This window comes from Melanerpes formicivorus, unplaced genomic scaffold, assembly GCF_026170545.1.
Source record: "Melanerpes formicivorus ecotype bairdi unplaced genomic scaffold, bMelFor1.0.p_v2 SCAF_15, whole genome shotgun sequence".
Classification (NCBI taxonomy): Eukaryota; Metazoa; Chordata; class Aves; order Piciformes; family Picidae; genus Melanerpes; species Melanerpes formicivorus.
Genome location: NW_027142367.1, coordinates 12,771,434 through 12,785,465, shown reverse-complemented (window position 1 = coordinate 12,785,465; position 14,032 = coordinate 12,771,434). Strand labels below are relative to the sequence as shown.

At 46.7% G+C, this 14,032-nt stretch overlaps 1 protein-coding gene across 4 annotated transcripts in view; it reads right to left on the bottom strand.

Annotated features, from left to right (window-relative positions):
- The window catches only part of LDLRAD4 (low density lipoprotein receptor class A domain containing 4), a 390,804-nt gene extending 385,685 nt beyond the window's left edge, over positions 1 to 5,119 (bottom strand). For 2 of the 4 annotated variants that reach the window (XM_068147659.1, XM_068147657.1), the window contains exon 1: positions 4,944 to 5,119. The gene's annotated coding sequence lies outside the window, so the exon portion shown is untranslated. Of the gene's footprint in view, positions 1 to 4,275; positions 4,401 to 4,943 lie in introns of all 4 variants that reach the window. The other 2 variants (XM_068147658.1, XM_068147661.1) reach the window with 2 other exon arrangements.
- Between the last annotated feature and the right edge of the window lie 8,913 nt (positions 5,120 to 14,032).

The following is a 14,032-nucleotide window of genomic DNA, read 5'->3' as shown; positions in this document are numbered from 1 at the left end:
GACTTCCATTGTCCCCTAAATTGTCTTAACAACGTTTTCAAATGCTTTTTGGCTTTAGCAGATAATAAAACATAAAATCACTATCACTTCCCATCCTCTTTTGGTGCTCTCCTCCAAAACTAACCCACCTCAACTCATACATGACTTGCGTAACGAAACTACTTCTACAAGAACCTCAATCTGGAGCGCCCAGACGCCGTGCTCAAGGAGTTTTCCAAACCCAGTGGCAAGGGTTTCTGAGCAGCTTCTTTGCAAAATGCAGGCATTAAAAATAAATTATGGGTGCGGATGTGTCACCTTCCCAGCCCTCTCCCCACCACACGCACTTCCACCCCCAGCTTCTCTGCTGGTTTTCATGCAGATTCGTGCCAGACACTCGGCATCCTCATTAAGTGGTGTCTGGCAACCTGCCTAAGTTTTAGTGGGTTCTGGGAATGCCAATATATTAACCAAAGGACTTTCTGTATACTCTGGAGAGGTTTTTATTCTAGAAAAGTCAACCATTTGGCACAAAGAAAACTTACTTCAAACCTAGGAAAGCTCTCCACTGGGAATAAGAAGAGAAATTGCATGTAAATTGTTCTTCATTTCTGTCTCTTATCTGAAAGGAAAGTTTGATGTAGAGCAAGATCCTCCCAACACAGTTCAAAAAAAAAAGAAAAAACAGGTCAGAATGCTGTCTCTAGCTGGAGTTTAGAGAACAGAAAGGCAGATACGAACACCACAGACACAGCACAGCATCAAGAAAACGATTCATTCTCATTCCCTTCTCTCTTGTGACCAAAATAATCTTAATCAGGAAGATTAAATTTACCCATTACTACACTGAGTGATAACGAATGGCGATACGGGCACTTGCAATTTTCCACTGCTTAACTAGACAAGAAGAAAGAGTGTTTAGTGAAATGCATCTGCATTTAGCATAGTCCAAATATGCTAAATCAAGGCACATGCTACTGAGATGCATGTATTAAATAAATAGCAATGATGAATACAGAGACATTTTGCCAGCATGCAATACAGACCACCCTGTAATGTTGTGATCGGTCTCATTCACCTGCAAGCATTCCTTTGGCTGTAGTCCCCTTACAGTTACTCAAGTGACCGTCTCAGAAGTAAGCAAATAACTCTTCTCTAAAATAAAGATCTTATATTTCTCTTTCAAACACAAATTCAGAATGACACAATGGAAACAAACAAACAAAACAGCTCAATAGCTTTCTTTCACTGGAATATTCTGCCTGTGCAGCGCACAAAGTACAGTGGGTAAAAGTGTCATTATTTTGTTGTGAGACTGCAACACCTAGAGAGTCCTATTCATGTCAAGAAGTTGTGCCTGATACCATTTAGATATCAGGTAATCACAGAATGGTGGGGGTTGGGAGGGAATGGTGGGGGGTTGGGAGGGAATGGTGGGGGGTTGGGAGGGAATGGTGGGGGGTTGGGAGGGAATGGTGGGGGGTTGGAAGGGAGCCCTGGATATCATCTAGCCCAACCCCCCTGCTAAAGCAGGGTCACCCACAGCAGGTCGCACAGGAATGTGTCCAGGCCGATTTTTAGTCTCTCCAGAGGAGGAGACTCCACAACCTCTCTGGGCACCTTGCTCCAGTGCTCTTCCACACTCACAGGAAAGTGTTTTTCCTCATGCAGTTATCGCTATCCATTATTATTAGAAGTTGCTTCAAATCGACATTGACTCCAAACTCATCATCTCATTTTGTGCAAAAAAATGCTGACTTCCTGACAGCAGCTCCAAAATGCCACAATCCCTTTATAATGACCAATTAGCACCAGAGACTCAGCAAGAATCAATTAAAATCAACTCAATTTACATGTTTTAGTGTACATTTCAGAAGTCTGGCAAAAATAAGATTATATTTGGTGGGAAAGAAATTTTTAGCTATCTAGGCTGCCTTTGCTTAGATAGCAACCTTCTAGGCAAGACAGCTCTTCTTAAAAATAGCTATCAACTGAGAAAAGAAAATGTATATGTATGAATCATTTCACTACAGGGTTGGATTCCCAGCAACTGATGCACCACTGTTCTGGCACCAGTGCCTTGAACGAGCAGCTGATACTAGCTTGGTGCCATTGAAGAATTTCACGGTTACCACAGAACCAATCTGCAGAAAAATTCGTCTCTAAACTCCTAGAAGTATTTGTGTTCCGTAACTGGCAACACACTTGCAGGCAGCTCTTCTAAACTATTAGAAACCAAAGAGGAAAAAGCTTTTCCAAGACCACTCACAAGTGAAACGCAACGACCGTGTCTGCTGATGCAAGAGCCGTTGGGCAGGCACCCACTTCCTAACACATCACTTCTCTCTGAGATTACATTGACTTAAATGACTTTAAAGATACCTCTCCACCATTTCAATAATCATTCACTTCTTTCTGGCACATCATGCCCTGAAAGCACTCCAAATTATTTTAGACTGCATCACTGAAATGCAACTAGCTCTTGGTAAAAGGGTACCAGCCACTAGAGAGAGTATTGCAGGGCAGCTGTGGAAAAAAACATAATTGATTTTTGGTCAAGAAAAATCAGAAAGAAAGAAAACTCCTCCCCCTCATCTCCACCAAAAGACACGGTACCTTCAGCTCAAAGAAAACTCACTCATTTTTTCCAGTCCCACATTAATGTCCTATGCAGAGAAAACAGTGTTTTATCTACTTAAAAATTACACAGGGACAGGCTAGTTCTAAATTGTTAGCTTAATCTCCTAGTTTGACAGTTTTATTCTCACCACACTTAGTACAACCGAGCCTCAATGCTGAATTCCAATTCTTTTCAACTTCCACAAGTTTTGACACAACAAGTCAGAGAAGCCGAAGACTGAATTAAAACTTCATCGCTCAGGCACTGCCTAGTGCCGTAATGTTTCAATTAACATAAACCAATGGCCTGAAATCTACTGTCTCACATTGTTAACTCCTTCTGCATTACACATTTATCATCATTTAGGCCCACACAGGCATCTGAATTTACTGGAGAATACTGATATGCCTTATGAGTACGCAACAACGATCTCCGCATACCTAAGAGCTGGAATTAAGTATGCTGCTATAAACACAGATTAGATAAAGAGATGTGATTTTAACTTCTATACATAACTGCATACAGTTAATGCATTCCAATTTAAGTTCTCCTCACGCCGGTCGCTTTATGTATCACAGTAACTTAACACCTGGTGCTACAACACCAGTGCAGATATAGCTGCTCAGAGCACCATTGCTGTTTCAGTTAATGTGGGCAAGAGAATGCTGATTAGACTGCTCTCCACCACTGCACTGATTTTCCAGCAAAAACTTCCCCTTTTCTTTACAGCCACAAAGCCATAACATTTATATTCTCATTAGTGGAAGGACGCACGTGTGCACCACACGCACAGTTATTCAGTTCTACTCCATCGTCTGGTACTGGCACAACTCCGGATGGCTGCAAAGAGCAGCCTTCCCAAAATGTTATCCTAGAAATGAAACTGGAAGGCAGAATAAAAGTTTTGTCTCACCAACATACTCAGGGGTTGAAGGATGAAAACCAAAAGGTGCTTTCCAGAAAGGCACATTACCGTACTTAGGCAGCATCTATGTTCTTACCTCATCTATGCCTACCAGTAATTGCCTCTCGGGCTTTCTTACTGGCAAAAACTCTCTCCCTTTTTGGCTAGCCTTAGATGAAAGATGCTGCATACACTTCACTCTCCACATTATGTTGTGCAACTTTCCAGTTCACACACACTGTAATGCAAGTGGGAATTTTTGGTAAGAACAGCCAAATCAAAGGAGTTTTCCATCACAAGAGGATACCCACGTTGTAGAGCAATAAACTTTCATAACGCCAGCCACTATTGCTAGTACCATATACACTTACTGAACAGATTTCTGTCCTCTTGCACAGACGTCATTTGTCCTTCAGAGAAGGTTCTGAACAATTAAGTCCCACTGAAACATTTTATCACTCTAGGTGTTCAGACCTCCTGATAAACTAGAAGTTACTTTTGCCCTTTTTTTTTCCCCCGTTTCCTGTTTATTCTTTAGCGAGCTTCAACCTACACACAACGGTGTGCTTGCCTCTTCTAGCGAGCATCAAATCGTAACTACCTACCCACCTACATGATGGAAAACCTGGCACACCATTCAGAAATTCGGGACACACAGATTCAAGACAGGCAGGCAGCCGTCAAATAGGCACAGCTAGACTTCTGCTAATAAACTTTCCTTTAAGGAAAAAAAAAAATTAAAAAAAAAAAAAAAGGAAGAAAAAAAAACTACTTTATTAAATATAGGTCACTTGAGAGCCACATTGCTGCTTTTCTTTCCTGCAAAAGTTGCCTGCTCGCACGCCGCTGCAGAGACATCGCTCCCCGTTAGGACGGGCAGGACACGGTAACCGGGCACTGCTGGGTGACATCAGTCCTAAGGCGAAGCGAACGCGTCCAGCCGGGGCTGAAGTCTTTACCCCGGAGCAGCCGGAGAGGACGTGCCGTACACTCCCTGTTCCCCGGCACCCTGCCCGCCGCGCGGCTCCCCAGCCCTGCGCGCCTCCGCCTCCCCTTGCGGAGCCCCGGAGCGGGGGGACCTCCGCGCCGCCGCTCCGGCTTCTTCCCCGGCCACGCTGCGCGGCAGGGAGGCGGTGGGGGTTCCCCGGGGCCCAGGCCGCCCCCTGCTAACGGCGCTACCTGTCACCGCTGCTCGACACCCCCTCTGGCAGCAGACTCGGCGTTCACCTCCCACCTGCCCCCTCAGGTGCCCCCGGGAAGGGACGCGCTCAGCCCGGCCCCGGGTCTGGGAAGCCGGACGCCGGTGGAGTCCCTCGGCAGCCGCCGCCTCGTCCCTCACACGCTCCCAGACATTCAACTCGGGCCTCCCCGCACTTTCCCCGTCACTTTCCGCCGCGACGACCCCCCCTTCTCCCTTCCCCGTCCCCGCAACGCACTCACCTCCCCCCGGCCCCCGCCGCTCGCCCCAGCGCCGGGCTGGCCTCCTCCGGAACGGACGGGGCGCCTCGCCGCCTACCCCTGCCTGTCTCCGGCAGCCTCTCCCCCTTGCGCTGAGGCTGTGCTTGCCTCCAACTCATCCCCAGCCTCTCCTCCTCCTTCTCCCTCTCCTCCCCCCCCGCCCTGCCCGCTCCGCTGGCTGCCGCCTGTCTGCAGCGAGTCTGGCTCCGGCGGACGGGCGCGGGGGCCGCCGGCGGGGGAGGAGGAGGCGGAGCGGCGGCGCTTCCTCCCCTCCCCTCCGCGCTCCTCCCGCCCGGCCCTGCGGCCCACACTGACACCTGCCGGGCGGCGGCGGGGCCGGCGGCGGGAGTGAGAGGGAAGCTGCGAGGAGACGCCGCCGCCGCTGTGGAAAAATGCCCGTGTCTGCCCTGCTCCGAGGCTGCCGCCGTCCCGCCCGGGGGACCCCCTCCCCACAGGGGCAAGCCCCGCCGCGCACACGGCCAAGAGGATACCCGGAGCGGCCCCTGCCCTCCGCATCTCTGTTACAAATGGGACCAGCATTGCCCTGGAAGGGAAAAGGAAAAAAGTACACTTCGAGCCATTTTCTGACGTTTCAAAAAATGTTGTAAGACAGGAAAACCCAGCTCTGGCCATGGTCCAGCAGGCAGGAACCCCGGGCAGGCTCTGCCCGGCCTGGGTTCACTTGCAGGCGCTGTCCAGACAAGATTCAGGAACGGAGTCCTGCATAATCCCACCCATCTTCCTCCTGACATCAGCCCCCCACTCTGTGAATCACAGAATCACAGACTGGTGGGAGGCTGAAGGGACCTCTGAAGATCCTCTAGTCCAACACCACTGCTGAAGCAGGTTGTCCAGGATTACAGTGTCCAAGCAGGGTTGGAATCTCTCCAGGGAAGGAGAGCCTCTCTGGGTTCCAGTGCTCCATCATCCTCACAAGAAATAAATTTTCCTTTATATTCTTTGGGATGTTGGACTGTGATATGGATCATCACATAAATCAACCACCCTAAAGTCAGCTATGCCCAGTCTCCTTAGGAAGAAGTATCTAATCACATCTTCCAGTTGTTATGTTCAGCTGTAGAAAGAGTGATGCACACCGTATCTATGTGTGTGTGTATGTGTATATATATATGTATACACGCTGAAGACTTCTCCCTTCCCAGTTGTACCTGTGACCTGAAGAATTAATAGAAGAAATAGCAAGGAGTAAGTATCGAGGTGAACTTTAAAGGTTAACTTAAACTGTACAAACTTTTGGCTCAAATGTGTTTTCAGTGTAGTTGGTTTCCCTTCTTGACTCACCTATCCCTAGGTCCAAGTTGGAAGGAAGATACAAGTCTGCCTGAAGGAGCTGGGAGTCTGCCCACCCCAAATGAAAAGTGCCAGTCTTTGAAGATTGTGGCAGCGCAACAGTCCTGTCAGCCGTGAAAGGTGATTTTAGCAAATATATTTTGGTGTAAGCCACAAGGAGACAAATGCACATCAAGCAATACAGGACTTTGGAACAGGTTGCCCAGAGACATTGTGGATGGCCCTTCCTGGAAGTGTTCAAGGTCAAGATAGACGGGGCTTGGAGCAACCTGGTCTAGAGGAAGGTGTCCCCTGCCTAAGGCAGAGATGTTGGAACTAGATAACCTTTATGGTCCTTTCTAACCCAAACCATTTTATGATTCCATGGAAGAAGAGATTCCAGGAATCAGAATGACATGCTGGGGCTGTTTGTCATGAAAACAACAAAGCTCATCAAAAGCTCACAGAGTTAATAATCACCATAATGAACTCTTTATAATCCATAAATTGGTATTTCTAATTTATTTATAATCTGACAGATTGGGAGAACTTTGATTTCCATTTTGTTCTCTAATTAACTATCAAGACTCAAGTGCTCCTTTTCCAAGAGCACCCTAATGTACTGGCACCTGCCAGAGGACAACAATTCCTCAGATATGACATCCTTTACCTTTTAAGCACCAAAATTGCCCTTACAGCAACTTCTGTTCAATATCTGACTTCATTTAAACATGTCTGAGGAACAATGGTGTTTCTGGAGCTTACAGAGAAGCAGTCTAAGAGGAACGTTAACATTTCTCCCCTAATGAAGTTATAAACCATAAGAGACCTCAGAGCAGTGTCAAGATTTCACTCCAAAGAGAATCCTGGTGAGAGTTTGGTTATATGAAGGAAGTTATCTTTAAAGCTAAAGCAAAACAAGAACCAAACATGGAAAACCAAAACCCAGACCAAGTGTTCAGCAAGAGCAATACTCACAGGATCAGATATTGGGGGTTCATATTGAGGAGGTTGCACAGCTTGTTTCCAGGTTCTTATAACTGTTTTATGGTATAGGCAGAGAATGGTAGGGGTTGGAAGGGTCCTCTGGAGACATCTACAAACCTAGTAGTGATGTAGTTAGTGTTTGAACTGTTACTGGGAGACAGCATGCTGCTGCATTCCTGAGATGTAGCTTCACAGCAGGGGCAGCCACCCACCTTTGCCATATCCAGAACCCCAGTACAAGAACCAAAGGAGCCTGGTAGACAGGTTCTCTGCTGACTATAATAAATACTTGGCCCAGTCAAGCTATTAGATATGGTAGGAGATCCACAACCTGGTGAAGAATGTGGTCCGAGTGTCCATATCCATCCCTGGTAGGGTCCCCTCTCCTGGCTTTTTACATGTGTTGTCGCTGCTGTCACCTCTTCCCTCCCAGTCTTGCAGTCTACAAGATGTACCACACTGCTCAGGAGGAAGCCAGCACAGAGAGCGAGTATTTGAACAAATAGATGGAGAGGAACAAATTGAATCCCGGGACATAATAGCTGTTGGTTTTAGTTACTGGTGACTCATCTTCTTTCCCACCAGGAAGCCACAGATCACTGTATTGCAAGTATTACTGATTCCTGTTCTCTGTTATGCTGAGATAACAAGGGGGAAGAAATTAAAGTCGCTCAGACCGCAGTAAGAGCACAGCCAGGGGCAGATGGGCACACGCAGTGAGCCAGTCAAAGCATGCTGCCAACGAAACACCACCTAAAACTCTTTAGATATTATTCTGCAGGATGTCCAGATTTGTCTCCCAGTTGCCCACCACAAGCACTACTCATAACCCTGTCCTGAGTGGGGAAAAAAAAAATAGAGAAGAAAAGAGTGCAACCATCCAAGCACTCTGCAGTACACAGGGACAGAAAAACCTTCAGTATGCTAACTTCCAAAATACACCTGGCTGCCAAGCCCCTGGGGTGGAGTGGGGGGTTGGATAAATTAGGTTTGGTGGTGGTTTGGTGTTTTGTCATGGCAGAATCACAGACTGGTTTGGGCTGGAAGGGACCTTAAAGATCATCTTGTTGCAACCCCCTGCCATGGGCAGGGACACCTTGCACTAACCCACAGCAGCTTGGGGAGCACTGGTTTATTCTCAGAAGTGAAAATGTTGCTTTTTGAACTCTGCTCCCCCCTTTCTGCTGCCACTCCATGTGTCCACGTGTGTCCAGGCTTGCAAGACCCCGACTGCCCAGTGGCTTGGGTGGGGATTTAGTTCTGCCGACACAGACAGTCCCAGGTTGTGTTGAGCTGTGGGGTGACACCTGTGAACACAGTGAGGGAAGGCATTCCGACAGAGAAAGCAATGACAATTCTCTCTCACTGAAGCCAGGAAGTTATATTCTTTCTCTTGGATGATTCCCAAGAAGGTCATTCCTTTCAAGGGCTTCCACTCTCCTTCCTGATTAGACAAACAAGAGTACATCAAGAAGGGAAATTTCTGTATTGGGTGATTTATGGAACTCATGGCAAGCAATCAAATCTCCTCAGAATTTACAAGAGTAATAATGTACCAAAAGCTATCACAAACTTGCCAGAATATTTTTGGCCACATCAAAGGAAAATTCTAATGTTTCAGTGGCAGAGGAACGGAGGCCTCAGCCTGCACTGTGCTTTGGGGCAGGTCCAAGGCTCCAATGCCTGACCACTCTTTCAGGAAATAAATTTTTCCCAACATCCAACCTAATCCACCTCTGTCAGAATTTCAGGCCATTTGCTCTCATTCTATCACCTGATACTAGAGATAAGAGACTGAGCCCCACCTCACTAAAACTTCCTTTCAGGTGATTGTAGAAAGCAATGAGGTCTCCCCTTAGCCTCCACTTCTCCAGGATAAACAATGCCAGGTCCCTCAGCTGCTCCTCACCTGACCTGTTCTCCAGACCCCTCACCAGCTCTGTTGCCTTTCTCTGGCCATGCTCCAGAACCTCAATACCTTTCTCGCAGTGAGAAGCCCACAGCTGAACACAGGTCCTTGGACATCTTATGGGGCAGCATAGATTTAAAGAACAAAATGTTAACATGAAACAGTTTTTCTTCTTGACAGCATTGATTTAAAATTAAAATGGCAACTACAATTCCAAACCGATTTCCTGACTGATAAGTATCTGAAATACCAAACACTTCAGTTTGCTGCAATGTCAGTGGTGCTGCCACATTCGAGTAGATATTTAGTAACTTCCATATGCTTCCACATCCACTTATCAGCTTTACAAATTAGTCAGGAAATTTTGCATATCTGGGGGGTGGGGGGAGTGTGTGTGTGTGGAAATAAAGCCTCCAGCATGCAGATGGAAAATGATAATAAAATGCTACTTGCAAACTCTCTCTCAGCACCAAGGCACTTTGGACACTGCTTCAGTGGCTGAGCATGTGAATGAATAGACAGGATGTAATCTTTTACTATCAGGTCACAAACAATGTACAAATAGGTGTACTTTCTGCTTTGTAAAACAAAGGCTCCACCATGTGAAAGATATGAGACTCTTGCTTGTAATAATATTTCCTAAATGTGTTTTCACTTTCATTCCTAAGTCTCATATTGATTTGTGTTGGAGGACGAGCCTCAGTCCAGAGGAGGGCCATGAAAATGATTGATGGGTTGGAACATCTCTCCTACAAGGACAGGCTTGAGGGAGCTGGGATTGTTCAGCCTGAAGAAGAAAAGGCTCTGGGAAGACGTAATAGTGGCCTTCCAGTACCTGAACAGAGCTACAAGAAAGCTGCAGAGGGAGTGTTGACAAAGGCCTCCAGTGATAGGATGAGGAACAATGGTTTGAAATGAGAGAAGATTTAGGTTGGATATTTGAAGAAACTTCTTTACAATGAGGGTAGTGCAACACGGGAACAGGTTGCCCAGGGAAGTGGTTGAGGCCCCATCCTTGGAGATATTCAAGGTGAGGCTTGACAGGGCTCTGAGCAACCTGATTTAGTGCAGGACGTCCCTGATGACTGCAGGGGGGTTGGACTAGATGATCCTTTAGAGGTCCCTTCCAACCCAAACCATTCTATGATTCTATTTCCATGATACAGAGAGGAAATCTAAGTTGTAAAAGAAGCATGATTTGCCTTAAGAATGTGCAATGAGGACAGGCAGAATCAGGAACTGATCCAAATCCTCCTGGATTATTCTACAGCGTTCTGCCTACTGTGCCACAAGGCAGCTATTCACGCTTGTTACTCCGCAATTTGTGATTTTTAAAGTACTACCAAACCCCCTTTTTTTCTCAAAAAAACCCCACCCAGCAAACAAACAAAAACCCCCAAACCCCAGAAACCCCACCTTTCTTACCTCCCAATCCTACTGTGCCATACTGTTGTGAGGAAACTAATTAGCTTGCAAAGTACTTTTAAATTAAATAATTGCCAAATATTGTTGGGCAAGATCTGAATCTTTTCAGATCATAAAATCTTAAGTCAGGGGTTGGAAGGGACCTCTAGAGATCATCCAGTCCAACTCCTCTGCCAAAGCAGGATTACCTAGGGCAGGCCACATAGGAACACATGCAGGTGGGTTTTGAAAGTCTCCAGAGAAGGAGACTCCACAACCTCCCTGGGCAGCCTGTTCCAGTGCTCCATCACCCTCACACCGAAGAAACAACTTCTGGTGTTCATGTGGAACTTCCTGTGTTCCAGCTTATCCCCATTGTTCCTTGTCCTGTTACTAGGCACCACCGAAATGAGATTGGCACTAAAACAAGCCTATCCCCTTCATCTTCACATCCACCCTTCAAATGTTTATACACATTAATAATGTCCCCTCTCAGCCTTCTCCAGACTAAACAGCCGCAGTTCTCTCAGTCTTTCTTCACAGGAGAGATGTTCAAGTCCCTCCATCATCCTTGTAGCTCTCTGCTGAACTCTTGCCAGCAGATCCCTGTCTCTCTTGAGCTGGGAAGTCCAAAACTGGATACAGTATAGCAGGCATCATCATCATCATCTTATGCTTAATTGTAAAGGGACAATCATTCCACATGAAATGAGGAAAATGAGGAACAGGAGGAAAAAACATCTTTCCTATGACTGTGCTTTCCAGAGCACTGGTCCAGGCTGTCCAGAGAGATTGTGGAGTCTCCTCTGGAGACATTCCAAACCCATCTGGACATCGCAATCATAGGCAACCTGCTGTGGGTGACCCTGCTTTGGCAGGGGGTTTGTACTAGATGCTCTCCAGAGGTCCCTTTCAACCCTGGGATTCTGACAATCCATAAGCTTTATTATTACAATCTAGAAGTCTTTTCTGTTCACTGATACACCCATTCCTGTTCAGCTGCCCATACTCCCAGCTTTCAAAACCTTCCCAGTAACTTGGCACATGCACAGGTATTTAAAAGCCAGAAACCAACCACGTGCTGGGCTGCATCAAAGGCAGTGTGACCAGCAGTGTGAGGGAGGTGATTCTGCCCCTCTGCTCTGCTCCTGTGAGACCCCACCTAGAGTACTGTGTCCAGCTCTGGTGACCCAAGCAGAAGTGGGATATGGACCTGATGGAGCAGGTCCAGATGAGACCACAAAAATGATCACAGGGCTGGAGCACCACCCCCTATGGGGACAGGCTGAAAAACTTGGGGCTGTTCAGCCTGGAGAAGGTTCTGGGGAGACCTTATAGCAGCCCCCCCAGTGCCTGAAAGAGGCCTATGAGAAAGCTGGGAAAGGACTCCTTACAAGGGCTTGTAGGGTTAGGATGAGGGTCAATTAATTGAAGCTTGAGGAGGACAGATTTAGACTGGAGATGGGGAAGAAATTCTTTACAGTGAGGGTGGGGAGACACTAGAAAAGGCTGACCAGAGAACTTGTGGATGCCCCCTCCCTGGAGGTGTTCAAGGCCAGGCTGGATGAGGCCTCGAGCAATCCGGCCTAGCAGAAGATGTCCCTGCCCATGGCAGGGAGGTTGGAGCTAGGTGATCTTGAAGGTCCCTTCCAACCCAAACCTTTCTGTGAATCTGTGAAAGCTCCTTTATTCTTCATCTTTAGGGCTTCACAGAATAATTCTATCTTCCTATTTACACACTTCAAAACCAAAACCGCTCTTTTTCACCATCAGGACCATCTTCACTGCGTCCCTGGTACAGTACAGAGCACCCAGTCAGCACTTCAACTTCACAATATAATTGCCTTCATTTTAAGAACTCAACACTGCAATGAATTTCTTTTAGTTCTGACCTTCAGCTCCCTCTGAGGATAAAGCTGAAGAGCTCTGATAAGTTCCCGCTTCCTACAACTACTTCTTGTCTCTTTCTCTACATTTCTCTCCCTCCTGCTTTTGTATTTCTTTTAAATTAAAGCCTTTGCATTAATGCAGCACTGAAAGATCTGGAGGCTTTACTATGACAGAATACAAAACTAAGCAAACAGGCTGGATGCAGTACACTACTAAATTTACACAGTGTCATAGGAGCAGTAGCTAAGTAGTTTTTATGCCTAAGAGGTAATTCTATGTCACCTTCAGGAATCCCAGGCTAACACTGCCCTCTGAATTGGATACCTGTATGGCACAGAACAGGAACAAGTGGACCTTGCTGCTCACCATACACCTGCTTTGCTTCATCTGCTGCTGTGACCAGATGCTTTTTCTACATGCCTGGAAAAATGCTTCTACAGTAGCTTACAGAAATACTGCAGCTTAGACTGCTGCATTGCTCCCTTCAGTCTCACTCTGTCCAAAGAGATCTTCTGAAGTGTCTCTTGGATCTTTCTTCTTATATACATCCTAGTGACTCTTTCTACCCTCCCCACTGCTTTTGCAGGTCATCTGTGATATGTTTTTAATATTGAAAACGTGCATAGCATAGAGTTGTTCAGGGCCTGCCACCAAAGGCTCTTGAAGTATTTTGTTGTCACTAACAGGTTCAGTCTCACAAACCCAGACACACCACAAGCATTACTCCTATTCCACCAGCAAGAAAACAACTACAGAGAAGGCTGAGGGGCAGAATTCAATCCTGCATTCAAACTCCAACCACTAGATCAGGAGCAACTTGATAAAAGGCAAACCCTTCTCTAAGGCTCAGCTCTGTATGACTCTGTTAACAGGACCTCCTGCAAGAACTGGCTCTCTTCTCCAGATTCTTCCTTAGCCACTTGTTTACTTGTAAGCAGCCTACCTACAGACCTCAACATGCCTTACAGACCCCAGAAGGAAGGTCAAAATAAAAAGAAGGGGGGAAAGCTGTTTAAAAGGATCTTTCCCAGTTGTTTTGGCATCAGTAGGACAAGCCCTTAATCCAAGAGGAGACACTTAGTGACCTGCTACACCAACTGGACCCAAAGAAATCTCTGGGGCTAAATGGTATACACAAAAGACCACCAAGGCAGCTGGCAGAAGTGCTCACCAAGCCACTTTCTATCATCTACCAGCAGTTCTGGCTAACAGAATAGGTCCCAGTTAAGGGGAGGTTATCAGGTGTGATGTCCATAAACACGAAAGGCCAAAAGGAGGATCCAGGGAACTACAGACCTGTCAGTGTGGCGTTGGTGCCAGGGAAAGTCATGGAACAGATCATCTTGAATGTCATTACACAGCACATGCAAGACAACCTGGCAATCAGGCCCAGTCAGCACCAATTTATGACAGGCAGATCCTGCTTGATGAACCTGATCTCCTTCTATGAGAAAATGGCTTGCTTAGTGGATGAAAGAAAGGCTTTGGATACTGTTTACCTGGACTTTAGTAAAGCCTTTGACATGGTGACCCCCAGCATCCTCCTGAAGAAACCGGCTGCTCATGGCTTGGATAGGTGGATGCTTCACTG